This window comes from Prunus dulcis, chromosome 1, assembly GCF_902201215.1.
Source record: "Prunus dulcis chromosome 1, ALMONDv2, whole genome shotgun sequence".
Lineage (NCBI taxonomy): Eukaryota > Viridiplantae > Streptophyta > Magnoliopsida > Rosales > Rosaceae > Prunus > Prunus dulcis.
The window spans coordinates 7,878,755-7,883,792 of NC_047650.1; the positions used below are offsets into that span (position 1 = coordinate 7,878,755).

Here is a 5,038-nt window from a genome sequence, read left to right on the forward strand (position 1 = left end):
GTAAACCATTTATAAACATAGACTCCTATTTATAGTAGTAGAAGTAGGCAACAAGAAATCCCTCATTGGTTAATACTCTTGGCGGCAACAATATAGGATAATAACAACTTGAGGTTATCTTCAATCTTTGCATGTCCCGCCACCTAGCAAGAATGGTGGCACCATCTCTAGCTACAATACTCTTGATCCAACACCTCACACTAATTTTCTACCACAGTTTCCAAGGTTGTCTAATCCCTATAATCTGATACCATTTTGTCACGCCCCGGACCTAGGGGTCGGCAAAAACCCCGAGCCCGGAATGTTTTGCAATCTGCAATATCCCATATTAAAACCACAACACTGCAGGTAAAGGCAACAATCATCAACAAGTAGAAACCCATATCATGGTTTTTGAATCACTTAATCTGCAAAAGTACTATTACAAAGTTACATACTGACAATTCTAAATCAAACAAGAAACATAAACATGAAATTTCATTCTAGCTAGTGTGACTAATATTAATAACATATATATAAACCTAATCTTATTGCCATCAGTTTGCTGAAATTATACATACAAATTAACTTACCCTTATTGCCATGCTGGGAAAGAATATGAACTAAATAAGACCAAATTGAAAAAACTACCATGGTACGTAGTCTCTTTGTTTAGAACAAGCTTCAACCCTGTTTTCACGGCAGAGAACTTCAGATAAGATTTTAACGTCATCCGCTTCAGGCATCAGGAAAAGCTCAGCTTTTTCTATACACATAAATTTCCCAAAAATTACTTGGTGAATCAATACATCCCCTGACCATTTCAAATACTTTGGAGCAAAAATATTTAACAAATTCTTGCAAGTGGAAAGAAAATCCGAGTCGATAAGTATGTCTTCAAGTTTTTCACCTGAGATGCTAAGGATGAGGCCACAAGACACAGTGCTGTGCACAAAACTAAAAGATTTCAAAGAGGAGCTTTCAATGGTGACCTGTTTTATTCCAAAAACTCGTTCAAGATGTAATTCCTTGATGCACTTACATGAACACGAGATCCGTTTGAAAAACCCCTAATCATCTTCTGTACGCATATATCTCAGCTTCGAGTATTCAAGATCAGAGGAAGAAGCAAGGGAGGCTGCTTTAAGAATCTGACAGCGATAGGGACCTCAAAGATCCACAAAGAAAGACAGACGACGGTAACAAATAAAGTCTCCTTACTGCTTCGACATTAACCTCTAGAACTTCAACTTTACACCTCACAGCATTGTGGATCCACGTAATAAATCGAAACCTCACATCTTCAGCAAAACATGGATTTTCTCCTGAAGGCAGGATTAATGACTAAGAACCTATCCAAAGGACTCATTAACTTTAACAGCTTTTCGCAGGTTAACAAATTTGCATAATACCCAACAAAATTCAGTGAGGGAGTTGAGAGATAAACTCTCTGCATCTTTTGGAGACAGCTGAAACGAGTGAGGTCTTCTATAACAAGGAAGGCAAGAATGTTATGAGCAACTTCGTGTGAAAGGTTGCTGATTCTGTCTATCATTTTCCGGAAGATTAATTACTTCAATTTTTTGAAATTTGGGAAGTCAATCAAGTTCTAGTCACATTGTAATGTTTCAAGATAAAATGGCCAAAACTAGAACAGACCAAAACAGAGTTTGGTGCCTACATTACATGTCAAATACATAATAGTTCAACATTGCAACATAAAATGCCTAAAAATTGCTGTTGTTGAGCTCAATGCAGGAGGAGAGATGCCCTTGTAAAGCTACATTATCTTAGTCTTTGCTTTTTGTTTCCTCTTTGATCATCTTCCTGAAAGACAACTGTGGCACTAGAAATCCTCTCGCTTTTATTATGATTATCTTCATCTGGTGAGCTGTTCAGATTATGATTATCTTCCTCTTTCTCTATCCTCCAAAAAGACAAGTTTGGCACTGGAAGCAATCATGCTTTTTGTTATCTTCCTTACAGCTTTTGACTGCTGAGGTGAATGAAAAACTGTAATTTTCTTCAAATTCTGAGCATGCTCGAGCACATATTTTGCAAACTGAATTCCATTAGATCCAATGGAAAGCTCTATGGTTACTTCCTTAAGTTGATGAATAAAATAAATGTTTTGCAATCTGCAATATCCCATATTAAACCCAGAACACTGCAGGAAAGCAACAATCAACAAGCAAATCAGTTGAAATTTCCGCACCCAAAAAAAAAAAAAAATCATGAAAGAGAGGGGGAAAGAAATAGGCAACACTTTCACTTACATCAGTTTTAGGTTCAAAGAATTCTGGGTCAGACATTATTTCCAAAGTACTCAAATTACACATTCCTTCAAAAATGGAGACCATTCCTTCAACTTATATCACGAAAGCTTCCAACATGAATAGACAAATAACAAACATTCTCTAATAGCAGTGGCATGAAATCTCCATAGAAGACAGCCTACAAGTTATAAACACAAACATAAGGGAACCGAAAGACAAGAATTACGCACATTAATTAAGAAAAGAACTACCTGCAATATATTTGAGAAAATAAGTCGATGAAATAGTCATTACTAACTCAAAGTTGAAACTATCATGGTTTTTGAAGTACTTGATCTTTCAAAGTACTATTACAAAGTTTCAGACTGACAATTCTAAAACAAACAAGAAACATCACATGAAATTTCATTCTAGCCAGTATAACCAAAATTAATGAAAAATATAACCAAATCTTAATGCCATCAGTTTTCTGAAATTAACTTACCCCTATTGCCATGCTGGGAAAGAATATAACCTAAACAAGACAAAATTGAAAAAACAAAAACCATCAAATAAAAAGAACATCTTGAAGAGTAGTGTCTAGTTACCATGGTGGTCGCTCTGTTTAGAACAAGAGTTTCAACCTTGTTTATACTCCAGAGAACCTCAGACAATATTTTAAAGCAACAGCGATTAGATTCCAGAAAAAACTCGGCTTTTTCTAAAGACGTAGATTTCCCCAAACTTTGGCCAATCCATACATCATCCCCTGACAATTTCAAATACTTAAGATTTTGAGCAAAAATATTGACCAAATTCTTGAGACAGTTATGAAGATCCAAGTGAATAAGTATGTCTTCAAGTTTTTCAGCTGAGATGCTAAGGATAAGGTCAATATACACAGGGGAATCAAGCACAAAACTAAAAGATTTCAAAGAGGAGCTTTCAATGGTGATCTGATTTATTCCAAAAATATCTTCAAGATGTAACTCCTTGATGCACTTACATGAACATGAGATCCATTTGAAAAACCCCTCATCTTCTGTGAAAACATCATCCAACTTCAAGTATTTCAGTCAATCGCAGTGTTTGAAAAATCGGCCTAGGCGGGTGGCTAGGCGGCCAGGAGGCTAGGCGGTTAGGCGGTAGCTAGGCGGCTAGGCGGTCGCTAGGCGGCTAGGCAGTAGCTAGAATGGAGCTAGGCGGCTGGCGGGCGCCTAGGCGGGTTGGGTCTTTTTCCGGCGCCGAAACCGGAGGACGAAGCGTGACTGCGAGTGCAAGCTCGAACATATTTTAAAAGTATAGCCGTTCGGCTATAGCTTTAAAATATTCGAATGTATTTAGAAAGTATAGCCGAACGGCTGTACCCTTTAAATATACAATTTTGTCATATTATTTTAGGGTTTAGGGCTAAAATACCAAAAACATGAGAAGAAAGCTCCAATTGCACATCATATCTCATTGAAAAATCTCCATTCCAAGCTGCACAAAGTTAAGTAGCAACTAAGAATCAATGGACACATGATTGAAAACAGAAATATATAGTGCCTGACTTTAAATTCCACAAGAAGCGTAACTTTTGTTCAAACTAGCTTTGATGCATCAAAGGGCATCAGCTAGTAAGTAGCCAATCACATATTCATAGCATAAAGTCTTCCATACTTCAACCACCATCTCCTTCCCCTCTCTCTATATAACCTTCAAATATCAGTGAACCTCAATCCATGAGCAGAGAGACATCGATTTCATCACTATCTTCCATTTAATGCAGCACAAAGTCAAGAAGGAACAAGGAGTTGATCATGAGAAACATAAATATATAAGTTTAGAGGCATCATCTATAATAAGGTAACAAATCTTTAAGCAACAATAAAATTATTTTTATAAGTAACACTATATACAATGGTTTTGATGAAGTCTTACCTCCTCGTCAGTCTTCTGCTTGTGAATGTGGTCGTTCTCAAACAAAATTATTAAAGATTCATGATCCAGGGAACGGTGGTACACAAAGCATTAACCAGTTTCTGTAGCTTTGTACTTCTTTTGATCCTGAAGAAAACTTCACTTTCATCCTACAAGTGGAAACATAAAAATCACAAGACTAGAAATTGCAAGAAAAAACATGATGCTAGATTGGCCCAAGAGCTTTGACATTATTAATGGAATTGCTCGGGGGCTCCTCTATCTTCATCATGCAGGTCTTTCAAGTGTGCAGCATAACCCGGCAGATAGGCCGAGCATGCCAGGTGCAGTTGTTATGTTGAGTGGTGAAGGGTCATTGCCTCAACCTCAAAAACCTGGTTTTTATAGTGAAGGGGATCTCAATGAACTAGAAGTCGATTATTCTTTTAAAGCATTTTCAGCTAATGAAGTCACAGTCCTTTTACACTAATGGAGGCTCGATAAACTATATTTCATGTTGGTGTGTTAATCTGGTGCTTTTTAAGTCAGTTTGAAAAGTTAAATATAATTAAGAGATTCCCAACTCATACGTTAGCACATACACCCTCTAATTTTTTTTATTTGTTTTCTTTGGAGTTAAGGTGGAGTTCACACTGCAGAAACACAGATGCTAAGACAAAAGCTTAAATGAATTAGATTTTTCACTCGAGGTGGTGTAATATTTCAAAAATGTGTTTTCCTGTTCTTTGATGGGTTGGTTTTGTCTTCCTATGCAAGAGGGGGAGGAGACAAATCTTTCCTCTTTTTTTTTTTTTTGGTCTCTCAGCAAATGTCAAAATCTATAACAGAAATGCAATATCCAAAGAATGAAAAGCAATCCAACCAAGAAGAACCATCCATGG

General features: G+C 36.9%; 1 long non-coding RNA gene across 2 annotated transcripts; it reads right to left on the reverse strand.

The window, feature by feature from the left end:
• Positions 1 to 1,628: 1,628 nt before the first annotated feature.
• On the reverse strand, positions 1,629 to 3,404 carry LOC117615740. 2 transcript variants are annotated; one of them, XR_004584055.1, is made up of 4 exons: positions 3,241 to 3,404; positions 2,843 to 3,003; positions 2,256 to 2,433; positions 1,629 to 2,146 (listed from the first exon to the last, which is right to left on the reverse strand). It is a non-coding gene; the product is annotated as an uncharacterized LOC117615740 (long non-coding RNA). The 2 variants fall into 2 exon arrangements; XR_004584054.1 differs by lacking the exon at positions 2,843 to 3,003.
• Positions 3,405 to 5,038: the final 1,634 nt, after the last annotated feature.